The 24,023-nt window shown below is 37.4% G+C and overlaps 1 pseudogene; it reads right to left on the bottom strand.

Annotated features, from left to right (window-relative positions):
• Positions 1 to 7,717: 7,717 nt before the first annotated feature.
• LOC114048116 lies at positions 7,718 to 9,561 on the bottom strand (annotated as a pseudogene).
• Between the last annotated feature and the right edge of the window lie 14,462 nt (positions 9,562 to 24,023).

Raw genomic sequence — 24,023 nt, forward strand, 5'->3', positions numbered from 1 at the left:
AGATAGATAGATAGATAGATAGATAGATAGATAGATAGATAGATAGAGGGCAGAAGGTGAGTTGAAGGTGAAGGGGTGACATCTGGAGAATAAAATTAAGGGGTGAGAGAGGATTATACTGGGAGAAGGAGAAAGGGAGAAGCAGAATGGGGTAAATTATCTCACATAAAACAGACAAGAAAAGCCTTTTAAATTGGAGGGGAAATGGGGGAAGGAGAGAGGGAATGAGTGAAACTTATTTTCATTGAATTTGACTTAAGGAAGGAATAATATACACACTCAATCTGGTATGGAAATATATCTTACCCTATAGGAAAATAGAGGAGGAAGGGGACAAGAGATCAGGGGGATGATAGAGGGGAGGGCAGATTAGGGAAGGGAGTAATCAGAAGCAAATACTTCTAAGGAGGGACAGGGTCAAAAGAGAGAATAGAATAAATGGGGGGGTGGGATAGGATGAAGGGAAATATACTTAGTTTTTCACAACATGACTACTATGGAAATGTTTTGCATGGCTACTGATGTATAACCTGTGTTGAGTAGTTTGTCTTTTCAATGAGGATGGGTGGGGAGGGAGGAAGGGAGAAAATTTGGAACCCAAATTTTTAAAAACAGAAGTTAAAAAATATTTTCACATGCAACTGGGAAATAAGATATACAGGCAATGTGGTATAGAAATGTATCCTGCCCTACAGGAAAATTGAAGGGGAAGGGGATAAGAGAAAGGGGGGAGTGATGAAAGGGAAGGCAGATTAGGAGAAAGGGTACTCAGAATGCATGCTATTTTGGGGCAGGGGAAGGATAAGATGGGGAGAAAATTTGGAACTCAAAATTTTGTGGAAATGAATATTGAAAGCTAAAAATAAATAAATGAATTTTTAAAAAAAGGAATGGTCTTGTATCACTTCTGATCACCACATGAGCACTTGCTTTCTGTGAGTTCTTCATAAAATAGTCTTTTAGATAAATGTATGTTTGGCATTTGAACAACTTGGCCAGCCCACTGTAGTAGCACTCTCTGCAGCAAAGGTTGAATGCTTGGCAGTTTAGCTTAAGAAAAGACCCTAGTGTCTGGCACCTTATCTTGCCAGGTTATCTTTAGAATCTTCCTAAGGCAATTCAAATGGAAGTGGTTCGATGTCTGACATTGTACTGGTATACTATACTGTCTAGGTTGCACAGGCATACAATGATGGAGTCAACACAATGGCTTTGTAGAATTTTAGTTTAGTAGGTAGCCTAATACCTCTTCTTTCCCATACTTCCCTTCAAAGCCTTCCAAACACTGAGCTAGCTCTAGCATTGTGTGCATCAACCTTATCATTTATGTGTACATCTGTGGAAAGCATACTACCAAGGTAAATTAACTTATCCACAGCATTCAATATTTCTCCATGTACTCTAACTGATGGCTGCACAAATGAATGGTGCAGTACTGGCTGGTACAAAACCTCTCTTTTTTTGTTTGTTAGGTCAAATTTAGAATAAGTGTAAGAGAATTGATTCAAACTGTATTACATTTCAGATTCAAAGGCTGCATGGGGAGCACAGTCATCTGTGGACAAAAAGTCACACACTAACTCTCCCTCCACTTTAGTCATGGCTTGTAGCCTTTTCAAGATAAACGTAGGTAAATTTGATATCATTTTTGTCTTTGTTGAATAAATCCAACACTGATGAAAACTTCATACTAAAAAGCGTGAAAACAAGCACACAATCCTCTTCACTTTGTTGGTGACTGGGAAAGCATAAGAGCATCATCCATTATCTAGAAACCATGCAAGCATGCCATCATGGAACTGGCATAAAATACTGATCAATATCTCTTGGCAATCAAATTTTGCTAGTGATCTTCCACAAGCTTTCAAGACTGACAGTATCAAAGGCCATGATCAGATTGATGAACATTGCATACAGACATCTGTTCCCCTCCTGACATTTCTTCTGGACTGGTCAGTCAGCAAACACCATATTGACTATTCCTCAGCATTTTCTGAAGCCACATTGGTTATCAGGGAGATGGCCATCTTCCAGGTGAAGGATCAGGCTATTAAGGAGGAGTCTGGCATGAATCTTGCAAGCAGTGTCTAAGAGAGACACTCCACTGTGTTTGTCACATGACAAACTTATTTCCTTTACCTTTATAGAGATGTACAATGGAGGAATTCTTGAACTCCATGATAACCTCCTCTTGCTACATAACTAGATAATTTAAGTCACACACACACACACATATATAAATATAATTGTTTTATACATCTATCTCTCAGTCTGCTTTTTTATGAGCAATGGAACCCTGCCCCCCACCTTGTAAATCTCAGCTGGAATAGAATCAGCACCAGGTGCTTTGTCTCATGAGCAGAGTTTAAAGTCATTTAAAACCTCTTTTCAGTTGGAAACTTGGCTAGAGAGGGACTGACTTTAAACTGAGTTATACAGTAAATGGCTTCTGAATTAATTGATGACAGTCTATTGAGAGCACTATGGAAGTGTTCATCCCATCTCTCCAGTATCATGTCCTTATCACTAATCAATGTGGCTCCATCAGCACTGAGTAGTTGACTATATGTCTTTGTCCCATAAATAGCTTCAGGGCACCATAGCAGCACTTTAGATTGTTACTATCGGCATAAAACTGAATTTCTCTCTTCTTACTGAGCCAAGACTTTTGCATCTCTCTACACTTCTCCTGCACTTTACTTTTCATGATGGAGTTAAACATTGCCTTATTAGAGATGGAGGATATACTACTGGTAAAGCCTGTGAAGGTCTTGTTTTTTTCACTTAGTGACTTTTGAATTTCCCCATCATTTTCATCAAACCAATCCTGATGTTTGCAAGTGTTCTGGCACAAGGAAGTAAATGTGGTATTGTATACCAAATCTCTGAAAGCTGCCAACTCCTTTTCTGCCCCAATGTGGCCACCAGTATTGTCTCAGCTTTCCCTCCAAGTTAGTAACAAACTATTCACACTTAGAGAAGAGCTGTAATCTCTTGACATTAAGTCTGGTAATCCTCTTGCCTTGGGGCTGCCATTTTTGCTGAATAGCAATGTTGAATAGGAAAATCTCCCCATTGGAGAGGATAAGCATAAGATTTGTCCAGCACTCTGCACCACATATCAGATTATTTACTTTCACACCCTATCTGTCTCTTCTCCTTAAAATGACAGTCTATTAAATGCCAATGTTTGCTGACAGGGTGCATCCATGAAATTTTATTGTGATTAGGTAAATGGAAGATAATATTGGTGATGAGAAAGTCATGAGATGCACAAGTCTTCAGTAGTATGCAACCATTGCTGTTGATGTTTCTAACTCCATTCTCCCCACAGACTCCTTGACATTACAATCTATGCTTAATCTGACATTAAAGTCACTCAGAATTACAATCTTGTTCTCTTGGTACATTGATGATGAGAGTCTCCAGGTCTTCCTAAACATCTTCATTGACCTCATCAGGGTTCATCACAGTGGGAGCATATATACTGATATTGGTGGCATGGTGCTTTCCTACTAGTGGCAATTGCATTGTAATGAGCTTATCAGTCATTCCTTTTGGGAGGCATACGAGCTTGTTGACTAGATAAGATTTAATTGTGAAACCTACACCAGTTTGACAGTGCTCCCCATCACTATGGCTACTCCATAAAATCATGTGTCTCTGACTTTGACAAGCTGGCCTTCATTTGCCAGTTCTGTTTCATTCAGGGTTGCTATTTGGATTGTAATGGGAAAGATCAATAAGCAATGGCTGGAGCACTTTGCTAATCATTTATTAGGTATGATCATTTTAATATGATAAGAAGTAATTGTGTGATTTATAGTAAGAGTATAGTCCCAGGGAAAACCTGTGTATAACTAAAACTATGATGGAGTCCCAGGTGAATATATGTGTTAGCTAACTTTAGGAGTGTAACTATAATCATTATAAAGTGTGCATCTTAAGTATATGACCAAAATAATCATACCTGTATCTTTACATTAAAATGATAAAGTAATAAAGCCCTCTGAAAAGTGTGAAGGGTTTTGATGAAGTGAGTAAGTAAAGGGCTTATTGAGACATCTTGACCTGCATAGAGCTTGTTATATTATACGTGAATCAAGGGGATTATAAATAACTGAATTCTGTTACTCAGGGTCTCAGACCATACTGAATGAACTGCAGACCACCACCTTTGTTTCTTTTAATAAAGATTGGTTTCTTTACCCAGAAAGGTTTACCAGTTTCTTTTTTTCCAAGATGTGATACCTCCTGATTTCTCTCACAACAAGACTTGTTTGTCTTTAAGGTGTACTGGATTTTGTACTGTCCATAATTGTGTGTGTATTTCATGTACCAATGTTGAATGGAATCACCTTCTCAAAAGTTTTTATACATTTTTCTGTGTTTTGACTATAGGATAAGATTCCTGCCTGTCACATTAAGCAGGCCAGAGTCAGGTTAAGTGAAGCAGACAAATTTTAGGGCACCTTTTCTATCCCCTTCCTCATGCCAGGAAGGGAGCAGTGTAGTCCTTAAAAAAAAACATGCTGCTCAGACACCCAGGGGTTGCTTAATTCCACTGTTGCTTCAGTCCAGTGAGAAGACTCCTCAATTACCTGAGCCTCATGTATGAAGGGTTGTGACTACAGCTCCCAATATATCTGTACCTGTTGCCTCATCATTTGTCTGTTCCCCATAGGACTTTGAGATAGGTAAAATAATATGGGTAATGTTTTTTGATCCATGCATAAATTGCATTCAATTGAAGCAGAGTTGTGTGAAGTTGTTGGCCTTACTTTCTCTTCAATAGTTATTGGAATCTAGTAGCAAGACAAAAGTAAAGATGATTGGCAATTATTTGGGATGCACTAGATGACCTTGGAGTCTTTGATGTATAACCAAGTTCTAAGGCTCCACAGAGCCTGTTTCTGGTGCCTTCATGGACTGTTGGAACAAATTGATCACATTTGCATATTCTGCCAGGAGAAGTGTTCACATGCTTAGGGTAGATACCTCCCTAACTTACCAACAAGTTTGAGGCCTCTTGGTTACCCTCAACCTGATTTAGACCGTCTGCCAAAACACTTTTACAATGTTGTGGCCACTGTCATACTACAGCTTCTTAGAGCTGCAAGTGAGAATTGGGCTGCAAGTGAACACCAAACATAAAAAGCAGTCCAGAAATATGGTCAGCAGCTCTCTCACCAGAAATACTAGTCTTAACATTCTATACTCATCTGAGTTCACAAACTTGTACAAACAAAAACAAAACCTTTAGATAAAACAGGGTATAAATCAATTAGTTTTATATCAGTGGTACTATATATGGAAACTGTGTTCCTGGAAAATCAAAACACAGATTATAAAATTTAAAATCTACCTCTTAACATAAACTTGATGCTTTTATACCATTGGAATGGTTGTAGCATTTGAGAATATTCTAGGGCAGAGGGAGGCTTTTTAGGACTACTTAGATACGTAGGATAGATTCAAAGACCCAACATATCAGGTCATCAGAAAGAACTTTTTACTATCAAGTGTACAAAAGCAGAATTGGGGAAAGGGAAAGGGTGAAGACTTGACTGAAGGGGAGGAAAGGAGCTCATGACTCAGGGACTAACAACAACAACAACAACAACAACAAAAACTAGCTACATAATGTAAAAAAAAATAAGAAAATGGCTTTTTCCTCCACAGGGGATCACTGAAATTTTGTTTGATTTAGGGAGAAATAATTCCCAGGTTACTTTGTTGTCCACACCCCAATATTGTCCATACTAGAAAGGGAACAATCCATTTCTAGAGAATTGAACAACTGGAAAGCAAGACATCCAAATGCAGACTTAATAGGACATATAATTGGATTTGGAGACTAGGGGCCTCCATTACTATTATCTATCTTCTTCCAGCAATTTGGGGAATAATGCAATTAATAGGTCAGTGATTTTGAACTTATAGAAATTGGGCTAGAAGTTGTTGCTGTTGTTATTATTTTTTTTAATCAATATTTACTTGTTTCTGTTCTCCTTTGTACTACTCCAAGAGTAGCTAGCTAGAGCAATTAACTGGATTCCTCTTGGCTGAGATTGGCTTGTCCCTGATAAAAATAATCCCCTTATCTGTGAACTACATGGATAATGTCTTTAATATATTTCTGTGATATGTAACAAATAAAGGGGATGGAGATTATAATAATTGCATTTATACCTGTTTTTGATTAGAAAGCTTTTTCTGGGGATTTCAAAGTTTATAGTGCAAGAATTATTATATTCATTTTGCACATTAAAAAAACAAACAAAAAAAAAAACAGACAAAACCCACCAACCCTAACTCAACAGATGTTATTTGCCCACACTTGAAGAGTACATTTTAAAGCAAGATTCTAAGTAAATTCTTTCCTAATTTGAACCCCTTAATCTTTTCATTGCATGACACTATCTAAATGCAAAAGTTAAAAAAAAATCAAGCTTACCACAAAGGCTGACCTGGCATATTTTGCAGGAATTAGATGGAGAGGCAGCAATAAATTTCAGGGTGGTGGGTTCTACATAGTTTGGTACTCTCACTGAGGCAGCACCAAGACGTAGATCACAATAGGCTTGGCAATTTGAGTATCTCCTTGACTGGTGATGTCAACTCAAATAGAAACAGGAGGAAATTGTACGTAAGCATCCTTGCAGGTTGCATGTTGACTTCAAAAATGACATATTAGCATTACCTATGTTTTGATGTATTTTTATTTTTTAAGTATTTCCCAATTACAATTTAATTTGATTCTATGGAGAAAGGGCCCACCAAGCTCACTAACAATTGTCAACTACGTAACATCAAAAGGGCATACAAGTCATCTATGCTAGAGTAGTAAGGTCCTCTGAGAGACAGAAAGAAGAAGGTATGTGCCAAGATAGTAAAATCACAGCCACCCCTTTGACCAATATTTCACCTCAAACACTAGTACAGATAGTTACGAATCCAGAGCCACAGAGCCCTGGGAATTACACCAACACCTAATCCACTGAACTTACTTTTAGTCTATAACTACAGCCATAACTGAAGAGACCTACTCTTGTAATGAAGGAATACACCATTTTTGCCACCACCAGTACAAGCTAATAAAGAACTGTCACTTATGAGGAAGTAAACCACAAAAGTCCAGAAATAGATCTCCACCAAACCTTCTATCAAGCTGGCCTCTGCACCTGTTATCCAGGGTAGCAACCCTTGAGAGGCAACTTCCTTTTGAAGTGGTACAGCCTCCATATCATTAACAGCTGAAACTGTGGAAGACATGGAAAGGAATTTCTCAAGACAAAAGTCCTGGGCCCTGTCAAATTGTTCAATATAATAAGTCATTTGAAAGATGTTATAGAAGATTAGTTTGCTCTGCACCTAAGGACTACAAGGTCTTTCCTTTTGACTAGCAGTTGAAGCCTTCTGAAAATTTTATTTCGCATTATTAGAATGCAAGTTCTTTGAGAAGGTCTGTCTTGTGTTTCTATTTGTATCCACAGTACTGATAGTGGTTTACATACAATAAATGTTTGATAAGTTCTTTTTCATTCTTTCATTTAATCATTCTAATGGGAAACCTCAATATTTCCACCCTTCTCCCTTTTTTATTTGATACATCGCTTTTATATCACATCCATTTATGAATAGATCACTCTGCATTTGGGGAACTTTTTTTACTTTTTTATGGTAGAATAGATTTTTTTTATGTCTCTTATACTTTTCATTGATCAGATTTGTTTGGTAAGGAGATGGTGTACATAAAAATTTTATCACATTCCAAACACTCATAAGTTTTCTCTCCAGGATGGATTCTCTGAAGTATAGTAAATTTGGAGTTCAGTCTGAAAGCTTTTCCACATTGATTACATTCATACCGTTTCTCTCTAGTGTGGATTCTCTGATGTTTAGCAAAACTGGAGCTGCAATCGAAACACATTCCACATTGATTACATTCAAAAGGTTTCTCTCCAGTGTGGATTCTCTGATATTTAGCAAGATTGGAGCTGCAACTGAAAGTCTTTCCACCTTGATCACATTCATAAGGTTTCTCCCCAGTGAGGATTCTTTGATGTGCAGCAAAAGTGTTCCTCTGTAAGAATGAACTTCCACATTTATCGCATTCAAAAGGTTTCTCTCCAGTGTGGATTCTCTGATGTTGAGCAAAATTGGAGCTGCAACGGAAAGCCTTTCCACATTCATTACATTCCTAAGGTTTCTCTCCAGTGTGGATTCTCTGACGTTTAGCTGGATGGGAGCTCTGTGTGAAAGCCTTTCCACATTGATCACCTTCATAAAGTTTCTCTCCAGTGTGGATTCTCTGATGAGCAGCAAGATTAGAACCCTGTCTGAAAGTCTTTCCACATTGATCACATTCATAAGGTTTCTCCCCAGTGTGGATTCTCTGATGTAAAACAAGAGAGGAGTTGCAAGTGAAAGCTTTTCCATATTCATTACATTTGTAAGGTTTCTCTCCAGTGTGGATTATCTGATGTTGAGCAAGATTGTAGCTGCAACGGAAAGCCTTTCCACATTGATCACATTCATAAGGTTTCTCTCCAGTGTGGATTATCTGATGTTTAGCAAGACTGGAGCTGCAAGTGAAAGCTTTTCCACATTCATTATATTCATAAGGTTTCTCTCCAGTGTGGATTCTCTGATGTTGAGCAAGACTAGAGCTGCAATGGAAAGCCTTTCCACATTGATCACATTCATAAGGTTTCTCTCCAGTGTGGATTATCTGATGTTTAGCAAGACTGGAGCTGCAACTGAAAGCCATTCCACATTTATCACATTCAAAAGGTTTCTCACCAGTGTGGATTCTCTGATGAGCAGCAAGATTAGAACCCTGTCTGAAAGCCTTTCCATATTGATCACATTCATAAGGTTTCTCTCCAGAGTGGATTCTCTGATGTTTAGCAAGATGCAAGCTTCTTCTAAAAGTCTTTCCACATTGTTTACATTCATAAGGTTTCCTGCAAGTATGAATTCCCTGATGTATAATAATAGATGAATGCTCACTAAAAGCTTCACCACATTCTTGACACTCATGTGGTTTCTCTCTAGTATTAATTTTTTGATGGTAAATAAGGGATTACTATTGACTAGGATCTTTCCCACAATGAGGACAATAGTAACATTTCTCTCCTGTGTAGATTCTGTGAAGTACAGCACATATTTGTCTCCCAGTGAAGTCACAGACACCATCACTCATGAAGTTTTCCTTGTGAGTTTCTTTCACAGAAATGCTTAGCTTTGCAGTAGTCTCTTTCATCTCTGGTCTAATCTCTCTTTCTGGACAGCAGCTCCTCAGGTCTTCTTGCTCCAGCAGCCATGGTGATTCCCTTTCCTCCAAATAAGAGAACAAATCTTCTCTGGGAACTGACAGCCCCAGCAACAGCAGGTTCTGGGCATTCTCCAGCATGACCTCCTTGTACAACTCCTTCTAAGGATGGTCCAAGAGGCCCCACTCCTCTGCAGTGAAGTCCACAGCCACATCCTTGAATGTCACCAGCTCCTGGGCTGGGGGTCTGCGACTCCCAGGGGCCATTCCCTCTGGCTCCAGGCTCCCTGTTTGGTCAGGCCTTGGTCTTCTGCAGGCTGAGCTGGGGAGGGAGAAGGATCCCAGGACAGCAGGCTGGCCATGTGGTCAGAGGAGGAGGAGGATGAGATCCAATGGTATGAACAGGCAGCAGATCTGTGAGGGGCTGCCTCAGACCGAAGGGGGATCTGCACCCACAGAGCTGGTGGGTGGAAGGCAGGATCTCAGGTCCAAGAGAAGGCAGTGGTGATCTCAGCTTTGCCCAATATATTGGCTCTTGTGGTCTGCTGGCAGCTTACCCAATCCTCTGGACTTCTCCCACGTGGGCCAAGATCAGTAGTTCGGGTTGGGAATGGTTCAACTCACCGAGAGCACTGAAATACAGCTCTTCCTGGGATGTCTTACCTTGTCCCCTCCGAAGTCTAGATGTGGCCCCACATTGGGCACCAAATTGTTAGAAATATGCTTGACACCTAAAATTTAGTATCAAGAAAGTTCATTACAGAGAAAGTCCAGAGGATTAAATGTTTCTGGCCAGAAGTGAGCTCCACCCCTCTTAAGGAGGGATGGGTCTATTGTAGAATAGATTTACAAAGGAGAGAAACAGAGACATATGCAGAGACAGACACAGGCAGACACTGAAACAGTCAGATAGTGACAGAGACAAATAAACAGCTTGGGACAAGGAGAGAATAAAAGAGAAGATTGAGGGGAGACGAAAGAGGGAGAGATAAGGAAGAGCTAAAACCAGAGCTAGAGTATGGATAGCAGGTCTCAGTATCAGGAAAACTCCACCTCTGGCACATATTGGTGGGGGGACCATGGGCAAATCACATAGCTTCTCAATATTCCAGTTTACCTATAAGTTGCAGATTAGTTGTCCATCAGAATTGGCCAAAGGGGTTTCCTTATTAAAAGTTTCCCATACCACTGAAATCACAGTTCTTGGGGAAAAGCAAAAACATAATGATTACAATTCAAATACCCAAGAGTCAAACGTTGATTGCTTCAGGTAGCACATCCCACTCCCATGATCCACACCCATCCCAGCTTCTACAGCTACAGTAAAGAAATGAATTTTCCTGACCCGTCTCCAGGGCCATGGTCACCATTAAGATAAAACACCAGTCAGTTTCATTGTATTATTCTTTCCATGTAATCATAACGTACATTATTTTCTAAGTTTCTCTGAGTTCTTTGCATTTATTATTTCTTACAGTTTAATCATATTCTGTTACATTGATGAAACAATATTTATTTAGTTATTTCCTATAGTGAACCTCACTTAAATTCATAGGTAGGTCCTTGATTTTTGCAACCTCCTGGATTTCAGATGGGACTTGATTATAAAGTATTAATGCTATTAGTAAAGACTGATTCATCATTAGGTAGAATAAGCCTATATATTCAGAGTGATATAATTGGTTTTTTAGACAATCTTTAATGAAAGTGGGAAAAATATTAATTTAAAAGGGAAATTAAATGCAGTCTCCTAAATGTCAATGAAGTCTCCAGCAAATAAAAATAAAATATACTGTATGCCTATGATAGGTCTAAGAAACATGACCTTTAAATGCTAGGAACCTGAGACTTCTAACAGAAATACCATTGAGGAAATGGGGAAAAGCTCAGAATATGGATGGACTCATCTGTTGCTTATTTTGTGACTTAGTCATCACTTAAACACACCCTTCAGCCTTCTTTTTGCCAAAATCTTTGGAAGCTCAAAGCATAGATTTAATGCAAGATTTCTTTTGGGATATACACCCAGCACAGGGGAACACAGGAACACCCAGGAAAAGCAATTCAGAAACATCAAACCATTAAAGCCACACAGATCTGCCAAACAAGGATCTCTCCTGGTTTTCTCATTCTCACTCTTTCCAACATAATAAATTCTATCTCCACAGAATAACGGGGCCAGTTTATAAACAAAATTCACCCAGAGTTCCAGTTCACCCTACTGTTTGAAGACAATGTCAGAAATGGAAACAAAATGTCTTCCATCATTCAAGTTCCAGCAGCAACTACGTCCACCCGGAACCTACAACTCAATGCCTTGACAACTGATATAAGGTATTGTAGGCTTGTCTGAGATTGTTTAGTTCATTGTTGTTGTTGTTATTTTTGTGGTTTTTTGGTTTTTTTTTTTGCCTTAAAGATTGATTATTGACTGAGTTCCATCTATTTGTTTAACTAGGATAGTTAGGTTCTACATAACTAAAGGGGAAAAAAAACAAACCAAACAAGCTATTCAAACCATTGTACATATGGTAGAAAAAAAAATTGATACTGAGTTTGTCAGTTGAGTACACTTTGATCTAAAGTCTTCTTTCTCTTTAGGCAGAGAGATTACCTAAATAAAAAGTATCTTAAGCCTTCTACCAGGAAACTTTTGCATGCATGTATTTAAAATATGTATTGGATTTGGAAGATGCCATTAGCTTTAGTTTGAAAAGAAGCACAGTCCAAGAAAAGCTTTTGCTCCCATTCTGTGATGTGAATAGCCAAGACACACTTTTAGAGAGCTAGGCCTTAAATACTGTCATTATAGAAATTAAAGGCTTCAATACTTTAAAATATCAGGTTTTTACTCAGCTTCCATATTGCAGTTTTCTGCCCAAGTCAACTCAAATGAGGAGTCCAGGTGAGGAGCTGTGTTGATATTGTACATTGTTCTAGTTTCCCTAAAGTTGCTCTTGCTCCCAACTAGTATAATAACTAAGACTCTAAGTATATAGTATAAGGTAACCATAGTAGCAAGTAAGATTATAAATTGAAATCCAGAAGTCACTTACAAACTGTCCCATAAATTAAGTGAGCATAGCAGTTAGTTGCAAACTCTCATAAATTAGGGGAGTGTAGGAGCCATTGACAACTGCCTCATCAATCAATGAAGGCCACATCCTAAGATTATGTACTGAATTATGGGAAGCCATCTTTCTTCCTGCCTCTCCATATTCTCTTCCCAGCTCTGTCTGCATCCTTCTACCAAAACATCACCCTGTCTTCCTCTCTCTTCCTCTATACTACTTGCACCATTTGCCTCTGTAATTTCTGTGCTGTTTCCCTCTGTATTCTCTGTGTGTCTTATTAGAGTTACTGAAACATTACTCCTTTCCTACGAAGTTTCCAAAGAACTGGGTGTGCCTGCTCTAACTGACCTGAAGGTCTCATTTCTTTAGTCATAAATTGTGAGCAACTGGACTGCCATCCCTATCATGAATGAAAGTGTGCCAATGAATTCACCAGTAGAAAGCAAGGGTCTGCAGCTGCAATTCATATGAAATTGTCTTCCCCCCTTATTTGAAGCTGAATCAAATAATTAATAATTCCATGAATTAATGAAAAATTCATAGGCTAAGCAAGCAATCTGCTATATGAATCTCCAGAAAGTTACAATTTTGAGTAGGAGTTCCATATCTGATGATTCGAAATTCACTTTCTGCTCTCAATATTATAGTTATAATAATATACACGTATGCAAAAAAAATAGTACTTGTGAAGAAGAGAATGAAAAAATAGAATACCTTTAAGGTGCCGAGTTTTCATTTCAAAATCATACTGGAGTCTATAAACCAATTATTCTAAAGATAGGATTGTTTTTAAATTGAGATTTTTTTCCCCCAGAAAAGTCTTATATAGCATTATGTTGAAAAAATTGAAATGAGCTTAGAGAGACCTGCATTCTGGTATTGGTTGTATTGCTTGTTCTCACTTGCTATATACCTTGAGAAAATCCTTTCACCTCTCTGAAACTCTCTTTCCTTTTACAGATAAGAGTGTGGAAGGAGCTATTTACTAAAGTCCCAGCAGTATACTAAAAGCATAACAAAACTCTATTGGCAATCTGAGGGAGAGACAGAAGCCAGCAAATGCCAGGCAAATCAAGTAATTACCATCATCTTGACCACCAAATTCTCTGAACTTCACATCATAAAATGTGAGGCAATGTAAGAGAAAAAAATGCTGACTTTCAAATGGGTGGCACCAAGATGGCAGATCAGAGGGAACCTAGCTGAACTCTCTCAACATTTTCCTTTAAGTAACTTTAAAATAATGCCACAAATAAAATTGAGTATCTGCAGAGCCAACAAAGGGTCAGGGTGAGACAGTTTCCCAGCCTAAGAGAACTTAAGAGGAAGGCAGAAATCTGTGACACTATGGTGGAGGGCAATCCTGAGCCTACATATGCAGTGGCAGCATCATCTCTGCCCAGAGAAGCCAAAGGGGTTAGACAACTTATCAGCAAGAGTTTAAAGAGGATCATTTCCTGGCACTGTGTACACCTGGCACTGATTGACAACACTATTGTTCATACACAGTTCTGGGTCACAGTTCCATAGCACAGAAGAGTGTTGGAGATTGATCATAAGGGAGCAGGGGCCCTGGTTGAAGGAAAGACAGTACTAATGCTTGTGGTTACAGGGGAGTAGGGGCCTTTTCTGGATAAAGACCACACTGCAAATCAGCAGAGCAGTGACCATTCCTCTCCCAGAATGACATGATCTTATAAGCAGGGGAAAAAAAAAAACCACTTTCAGACCCCCCAGAACTAACTCTGAAAATAACAGCACAAAAAAAAAGCCTGAAGTTTAGGACAATGTCTCCCTATGCCCAGGTGAGCAGAGCCCAACTTTAAAATAAAGCTCAAAGTAAAGAAATAGACTGGAGAAAATGAGCAAAGAACAAAAAAAATAATTTGACCATTTAAAAAAACTGTAATGCTGGCAGGGAAGACCAAGAAGAAACTCAGAAGAGGACAACATCGTGAAAACAACTACAAACAAAGCCTCAAAAAATGCTACTTAGACACAAACCCAATCAGAATTTCTGGAGCAGTTGAAAAAAGAGGTAGCAGTAGTAGAGAAAAAAAATGGGAAAATAAATGAGAGGGATTCAAGAAAATTATGAAAAGAGAATTAGCAGCTTTGAAAAAGAGACACAAAAGTACTTAAGAAAATATCTTAAAAAACAGAATTGGCATAATGGTAAAAGAGACACAAAATTTTACTTAATTAAAAAAAATCTTTACAAAGCTGAATAGGCCAAAGGAAAAGGAAGTACAAACATTCACTAAAAAAGTAATTCCATAAAAATTAGACTTGACCATTTGGAAGGTGAAGATTTCATAAGACTTCAAGAAACAATAAAATAAAATCAAAAGAATGAAAAGAAGAAAATGTATTATATCTCATCAGAAAAACAATTAACTGTTTGAATTCTCATCTCTTGCCACTTTTGACAACCTTCATAAAACTTTTTTCTCTTTTTTTTTCAGATCATAGACTCTGAGGTGAAAGGGATCTTAAAGGTTATCATGATTATACATCCCCACCTCTTTTTCTGTTGTTGTTGTTGCAAAAAAAAAACAAAAAAACAAAAAAACAAAAAAACCTGAGGCCAAGAAAAGTTGTGACTGGTGACATGTGCAGAGTTCCACAGATAGATTCTTATAACAAACATTTTGCATGAATCATGGGCCAAGCTTTCCTTCAGTAATTTCTTATGTTTTTAAAAAGCACATTTATGTAAAAGGTATTACATCCCATAAGCTATATGTGTATTTAGGTTAGAAGGAAGTATACAATTTCATTTTTTTCAAATTTTTGATTGGGAGATTAATCACTTTTGGTTATGGGGAAAGGGATAGGTGCCTCAGTTCATTATTGACAGTTCTCCACATCCCTGGAGCTGACCTTGGGAACAACAGCTCTGCATCTCCAATCTATATAAAACAAAAAAGAGAATGGAGACAACGAATGGAGGAGAGTAATAACTGGTGAAAATAAAGACTAGTAATAATTCCCATTCTCCCTGCCACCCCCTCCCCAAGTCAATGGTAATTTTTCCTTTCTCCTTGAATGTAACTAACCTGGCAAAGACAATGTTTGTCCTATTGGAGATATTGCTACTGGTACTAGAAAGCACTGCTCCAAAGAGTAACAGAATATAAAAGAAAAGAAAAGTAATTTCTGTGAGGAAAATATCCTTGTTGCATTCTTGTTCAAAATTCCCACCAAGGTGGAAGGGCTTTATGAGTCAAGGGACATTGCACACTTTTATTAATTATTCTTATTTGAGTGCCCCCCAATAACGATATTTTTCAAGGACAAAAAGTATCATTTAAAAAAAATCCTTATTACCATAGGACCCAGTATAGTGCATTACCAATGGTAATCCCTTAATGAATCTTGGAGGAATTAATGTTGAATTTTGGGAGAATTGATTTTAAAAGGTTTCAAAAGGCTCAATGAAAGTATAAGTAGGAAGACATGGTCAAATTTTTTAGAGAAAAATTTAACTTAATTTCAAATGGCATTTTGATCTGACTGGATCATGAGAAAGGTTCAACTAAACTTCATATTGAATATGGGTAAGCAATGATGTTAGAAGGAATTACATGGAATATGTTTTTGTTTTGTCTTTGAATCTCCAACAACCTGGAAAATACCTTGCACATAGTAGGAGCTTAATAAAAATGTGTAGATTGATTGATCTCAATTAAATAAAGTTCATTCCTGGAGATCCTGGTTTTTAATTGTGGAGAGGGATAGGCTTCCTCTTTTCACACACTTAAGGTTGTTAAAGAACTTCCCTGGCATCTTGGGAACAATTTTATTGACAGCTTGGTTTGGGGCTCATAGGGTTTCTCCAGAATGGGAGAGTAAAAGATCTTCAGTGTACATGATAAATTATGCATGGGAAGAGTGTTTCTTTGTACACAAAAAAGAGAAATAAAAAGAATTTTTAAAAGGTCTAATTCTCTTGTTGGTGATCGTCCTTTGTACAGGTTGCCAGGAACTTACACCCTGATGCCATTCAGCTTCTACCCAATATGACCTCTGGAACTCTTAAACCTACAAAGGAACTTACTAAAACAAACGAACGAACAAATGAAAAAAAAAGAGGAATCTCAAATCCAGGCTCTAGATTGCCTAGGCAAGAAATGTGCTTTAGATGTCATGTGCTCATGGCCACATAGAGGATATGTGGGGCCTTAGGCAAGCATCCAGTTTTCCCACATGACATTTGGGAAGCAGCTCAACACAGTTCTTTCATGATTCATAGCCGGAAAGGAAGACTGAGGAAGTGGGTGATCATTTTTTTTTAATATCCATTGAATCATCAGCTTTTCTGGCTTTGAATAAGAAGTCACACATCCAGAAGCAGACCCCAAAGTTCCTATATAATTGACTGCAACCAGGAATAACAAACCTGAGCATGTTCCATTGGGATGACTCCTATAGGTCAATTTAAACACAAGGCACTAAGGCCTACTCTAACTAAATGAGGAAAAGCTCATAAAAAATACTCTGGCTACTCAGTGATGAATTCTCTTGACAGGATGACCCATGAAACAAATAAAAATATAGGAAGACACTAAATCCTGGATTCCCCATTTTTATCCCTGAAGTGACAGTGGAAGGCTGACAGAAAGGGAAAGTAAAACTTGCAAAAATAGCAGTTGTTAGATCACACTTTTTTTAAAGCACAAATAATTTTTAAATCCTTTTTTTTGTTCCAAACTTTCTTCTTCCTCTCCCCCATTCAGCATGAAGTCAAGAAAAGCAAAATATATTGCAAATATGTATAGTTATGTAAGACAAATTTCTAAATTACCACCAGCCACCACCACTACCCCTCCAAAAAAAAATAAGAAAAAGAAAAAAGAAAGAAAAATAATAGGCTTCTATTTGCACTTTGAATCCATAATTTCTCTATATGGAGGTGTATTGGATGGTTTTTTTTAATTTATCTTTTGGAATTGTGGTAGGTTATTGGGTTAATCAGAGTTATCAAGTCCTTCATAGTTGATTATTTTTACAATATTGCTCTTACTGTATAAATTCTTCTCCTAGTTCTGCTCACTTCACTTTGTATCAATTCATACAGGTTTCCTCAAGTTTATTTTTTCTCTTAAATATTCCTTTCATCATTTCTTATAGCACAATAGTGTTCATCACATTCAAATACCATAATTTGTTCAGCAATTCCTCTAGACTGTGCATTTAAATTATTTCTTGTTACTCCAAATATGAGGCATTTATCCATTTAGCAACCAGCAGACACAATGCCAGAAGAAATAAATTGTACTAATTTTTATTTTCTTATTATAAATGAAACCAGAAGATAGAAGGAAATGACAACTGTGGGGATACATAAGTCACAGGTTCTCTTTCAGGAAGCCACAATAAGGGGGTTGGGAGAGTTAGTTTTGCAGCATCCAAAAACAAGAGACAATATTTCAGGGGTTATTTGTCCATTTCACATTGCAGTTCTCATGATAAGCGTTTGCAAATAGACTAGTATGAAAATAATTGGACACAGCATCTGTTGTGAAAGATAAAGCACTAGAAAATATTCATTAAGAACTCAAATCAACATACACTATGATTTTCAGTGCTATAAGTGCCAAGGTGGAACTAAGATGGCTAAAAAATTACTTTGGAAAATATGGAGCAGAGATCATAAATGAAGAGGCCAAGATATACAGAGTGCACAGAAACTTCATGCTTACAGATAATGAATACTTTATTCAAGAAAAGAATCATAAAATGCTGCATGTGGTAAGCAAAGAATAGAAGCACAAATAACGAAATTGATTATATTGTAACAGATAGGAGACTACTCATTACTGATGTCTCAGTCATTCCCTAATTAGCTCTCTATGTAGAATAAGGCTACTGATAGAGATAAGATAAAAACTAATACACAAATAGAAGAAACAATATATGATAAAAATATCACATGCTATTCAAACAGCGGAACTACTTAAATAAGTTACTTAGGATAAATTAGAATACTTCCATAAAGAAATTCAGCAGTATAAGTCAGTTGCCATAATAAGGAGAACTGAGAGAACCTAAAAAGTACCTTAATCATCAAGCACTGGTCTTATTTTGCGCATGAAGAGCTCTGGTACCAAGGGCAACATTAGCTTAGTATATAAAGTCATTTATAAAATCTTATTAAAAGGCAGAAGGCTATGATAAGTAACACTTCATTAAACAACAAACTACAGAGGAGGATAAAACCTTCTTAAATAAAGTTTGTTGAGAAGCCCAATTAATCAAACTTAACAGAAGGATATTTAAGGCTGAAGCAAGAAAGATGGCAACAAAAATAAAATTTAAAATATTGGTTTTGTGTGTGTGTATATGTGTAAGTGTTTTAATAATAAACTCTTATTACCACCAAATAGCCAGACTATTCATATTTTTATTTTTATTTGTTTATGATTCATGGAGTTTTTTTTAATATAAGTTTTAAATTAGGTTAAATTACTTTAATAATTCTAAATTGCAATATTCTTTTGGTGGTATAAAAGAGAACAGGGAATTAATGAAATGAGGAAACAAACCCCATAGCATTGCAGTATTAATTCTACCTGGTTATTTTCTAAAGTTCTATATAGCAAAATAGCAAATAATTCTTCAGTTCATAATATCCATCAATCTCAGGGTGCATCAGCTCTTCAGGGAGGATTAGCACCTCTAATGTAAGGGCTGCTGAGCCCTTTTAGGGTGGCTCATTCATATTTAGTGTTTAGATTCACACAACTTTCACCTGTGGCTCCAATAGCTATAGCATGTGCAGTGGCCGCATCCAGGTAAAACCATCTCAGAAGAAGGTTTAAACAAGGTCAAGGGTGACCAACAGCCTTTAAACTTGTTGGTGAGTAAAAAAGATGTCTACCTCAAGCATGTGAGGACTTCTACCCACAGAATGGGCAGATGAGAACAATTTGTTCTAGCAGTCATGAATGTGGCTGAAGCAGGTAAGTCCCAGGCCATCACCAGTAGTCCTAAATGTTTGTCTTGCCATTGGACTTCAATGACTCTGAAGAAAAGTGAGACTGACAACTTTGTGCAACTCTGCCTCACTTAATTCTAATTCATGTTCGAGTCAAGATATCACTCTGTGATGTCCTTGGTCCTCTTTAAAATGAAGGACAAACAAACATCAATCTTGCTCATGCCCTTTTGTGCATACTAGGGTAGGAAGTTCTAATGTCTTAAATCTGCAATGAGGCTTTGGGAATATCCTAAATATACATACAGTCAGACAGACAGTCCAATAAACTTTTATTAGGTACCTACTATCTTTTAGATGTTGCTAAGTGCTCAGGATACAAAGAAGAAGAAAAAGAAATACAGTTCCTGCCCACAAGGAGCTTAAAATCTAATGGGGGAAAATAAGATATAAAAGGGAGGTAAGAAAGGAATGAGGCAGATAGAATAATAATGTTGGAATCAATACAAAATAGTCCATCTGTGTCATGCATATGCACACATACACACGTATGTGATTCATGTTTTTACATATATGAGATACATACTCATGTACTCATACATATATGTATATATGGATATGTAGTACCATGGTAACAGTTTAAGAGTTTTCAAGGAGGAAACTGAGGCAGACACCAGATAGGGAAAGTAACATCTAAGGTTACAGAACAAGACTAGTTCAAATCTTACTTTAAGTAAGGTTGAGCAGTAGAGGAAAGTGGAGGCTACATTTCATAAACAGGATATTAGAGAAGGAAAAAAAAACATTATCTATCACCTTTTCAAATTAAATCATTTTACAATGGGAAAAAAAGAGAGTCAGAGTTATTGTCACATCACCAGTTAGAATCCAGTGTTCTTGATTTATCCATTTAACACTCTTTCAGTCAGACTGATGATATGGCTTCCCTTTAAGAGGAATGAGTCCCAGTCCTGTCAGGGACTCTTGACTCATGTCTCTGGTCTCATTACTTAGAACTTATGATTAACTAGAATGTAAAATCTCTCGGTTCTTCCAGTATCATGTAATGTCAAGCTCACTGCTTCTTTCGCCTACAGCAACAAGAAACTTTAAGTACCCTGGGACAGCAAAACCTAGAGGTAAAAACAAAAGAAAATAACAAACTCTTCATGATAGAGTAGGTGACTACATCCCCAAGAAAGCCTGGTCCTTTCCTGTCTTGAACAATCTGAAGCTTCCCCTACTCCTACCACTTCTCTCTGGGGCAGATCCTTTAGAAAGACATTAAGAACTCCTAGGCCTAGATCATCCTTGATAGTCAATACCTCAAAGCTTCACCATCAGCACTTTGGTTTTTGTCTTCTCTTTCATCCCCTTGGTTCTAGGATGGTCCTTAAGAAAGCTTGAAAAGCCAAACTATCTAATTGGAGTACTATGATAGGGCTCATGGAATTTTGGGAAAGGACAAGATCCCTTCAATAGAGAGACAGAAATGTCTCAGGAATGTGAGGCCCTCTAATGGAAGTAGAGGTACTATCTTCTCCTGCTTTACCTTTTACTTGAAGGTCCTCTCTCCTAGTGATCCAACATAGGTAGGAGTGGGAAGGACCTTCTAGCCTGTTACTACCCACTGCTCACTTTCTCCAGTGTGTCATGCTATCTATCTATTGGCAATGAGGAGACCACATCAACAGTCAAGGTTAGGGGTCTTTCTGAATTAGAGCTTGGATTCCACTAGGTTCTACTTTTACCCATGAAATGTTAATGGTGTTGGGAACAAAATTACCTCCTCAAATGAGGCCTGCTCTTCTTTCATTCTAAGTCTCCTTTCATGGGCTATGTTTGGTTATAATTCCACCACAGTCTCTACTCTAACTTTTTCCTTATAGGAATATAATTATTTCGAGTGTTCCTTTAACATTCTCACTGTGGGGTAAATCTCCATTTCCTCTACCTCTAATTTAGGTTTTGTATCCTGAATTCACTTAGAAAGGAAAGGAAATAACATGGAGTTCAGTAAATAATTGAAACTAAAGTAATACTTTACACAAACACTCCTTTGAAGTATGCAGAGTACTTTATATAAATTATGTCATTTGCCCCTCACAAAAATCTTGTAAGGTAAGTAGTGTGAGTATAGTTATCCCTACTTTGTGGATGAAGAAACTGAGAGTTGCAGAGATTTCAAGAGGCTTTAACATGGATGTTCTGCTGATAAACATTAGGGAAAAGATCTGAACTCAGGTCCTCCTGTACTTAAATATAGAATATGAATTGATTTTCAAAGGAGTGGTACCTGTGAGATAGAGGCAGTGGGATGTCAGTATAAGCAGAAATAAAGTCTGACCCCCAGATCTTCATCACCCCAGATTGACCATTTACTATATTTACCACATCATATCATTGCCTGAATCAATACAAGTGATGTTCTGAGCCAGGCCTTAATCCAGTACTATAGCTCAGACTACAGATGGCAATGAAATAAGATACTGGTAGACCATACAACACTTAATAATATTAGTTTACTTTACAACAGCATAGGAAGGACATTTAGCAAAGACATAGCATTGATTCAATTCAATATAACTCCTCTTATCTCTACATGGTGGCAGGCCAAATCAGGAGTTTGTATTGACTTATAAGACAGTAGAACATTTCTTAAACATGAGGGACACTGACAGCTCAGCTCCCTTGCTGACTTTTTATGCCATAATGCCAGGAAAGCTATGTTACTGATTTGAGCCTTACTCTCCTGGACCAATAAAGTTTTGAAGATGACTTAATTCATTTCTTAGGAAAACACTAGCCTGAGTCATGAGAACTTTATAGTACAGGCACACATCTTTTTTTTTTTTTGCCTTTCACCTTATTGAGTTTCAGAGATGTGGTTTTTTTTTTTAAACAGAAGGTTTGTGGCAACCCTGAATCAAATAAGTCTATTGGCAGAATTTTTTCCAACAGTATGTGCTCACGTTATGACTCTATGTCACATTTTGATGATTCTCAAAATATTTCAAACTTTTTAATTATTATTATATCTGTTATGGTGGTCTGTGATTAGTGATCCTTGATGTTACTACTGTAATTGTTTTGGGGCACCAAAACCCAAGCCCATATAAAAACACAAATAATCAACAAATGTTGTGTACTGACAGCTCCACTGTTTACCTGCCTTTCTTACTCTCCTTAGTCCTCTCTTACATAGAACAATATTGAAGTTAGGTCAATTAATAATCCTACAATGACCTGTAAGAGTTTAAATGAAAGGAAGAGTCAATAAATGTGGCAAACTTCATTGTTGTCTTATTGTAAGAATTTGGCACAGCCACCTCTACCTTCAGCAACAATCATCCTGATCAGTGAGCAAACAAAAACATCTAGGCAAGATCTTATGCCAGGGGGAAAAAAAAGATTATATAACTCACTGAAAGTTCAGATGATTGTTAGAATATTTTAGCCATAAAATATTTCAATTAAGGTATGTATATTGTATTTTTAGACATGATACTATTACACCCTTAATAAACTACAGCATAGCATAGCATAAACATAACTTTTATATGTACTTGGAAATTTAAAAAAATGCTTGACTTGCTTTACTGTGATAGTCACTTTGTTATGATTGTCTGGAACTGAGCTTAGAATATCTCCAAGATATATCTATATTGAGTCAATAATACAGTATTATTAGACAGCAAGAGGGAACAGTGGATACAGCACTTTATCTGGAGACAGGAAGACATAAGTTCCAATGTGTCTTCTCACACCTGATAGCTGAGTGACCCTGAACAAGTTACTAAACCTCTGTTTGTCTCAGTTCCCTCAACTGTAAAATGAGGATAAAAACAGCATCTTCCTTTCAGGGCTATAAGGATCAAATGAGATAGTATTTATTTATTTTTATTTTTATTTTTTATTTCTCTTTTTTAAATTAATTAATTTTTTTTAGCTTTCAACATTCACTTCCACAAGATTTTGAGTTCCAAATTTTCTTCCCATGTTGTCCGTCTCCCCACCCCAGGATGGCATGCATTCTGAATACTCCTTCCCCTAATCTGTCCTCCCAGTTGTGTGTGAAAAAAAATTTTTTATCATTTGTTTTTCAAACTTTGGGTTCCAAATTTTCTCCCTTCCTCACTCCCTACCAACCCTCATTGAGAAGAAAAGCAACTCAATACAGGTGATACATGTGTAGATATGCAAAACACTTCCATAGTAGTCATGTTGTCAAAAACTAAGTATATTTCCCTTAATCCTATCCCACCCCCCATTTATTATATTCTCTCTTTTGACCCTGTCCCTCCTTAGAAGTGTTTGCTTCTGATTGGGCCTTCCACCAATTTGACCTCTTCTCCATCATCCCCCTGCTCTCTTGTCCCCTCCCTTCCCCATTTTCCTATAGGGTAAGATAGATTTCCATACCCAATTGAGTGTGTGTGTTATTCCCTCCTTAAACCAAATCTGATGAGAATAAGATTCACTCATTCCCTCTCACCTTCCCCCATTGTAAGTCTTTTCTTGTTTGTTTTATGTGAGATAATTTGCCTCATTCTACCTCTTCTTTTCTCCTTCTCCCAGTTTAATCCTCTCTCACCCTATAATTTTATTCTCCAGATATCACCGCTTCATCTTCAACTCACCCTGTGCCCTCTATGTATCTGTCTGTCTCTCTGTCGGTCTGTCTGTCTATCTATCTATCTATCTATCTATCTATCTATCTATCTATCTATCT

The sequence above is a fragment of the Vombatus ursinus genome, unplaced genomic scaffold, assembly GCF_900497805.2.
Source record: "Vombatus ursinus unplaced genomic scaffold, bare-nosed wombat genome assembly UNPS02014791.1, whole genome shotgun sequence".
Classification (NCBI taxonomy): Eukaryota; Metazoa; Chordata; class Mammalia; order Diprotodontia; family Vombatidae; genus Vombatus; species Vombatus ursinus.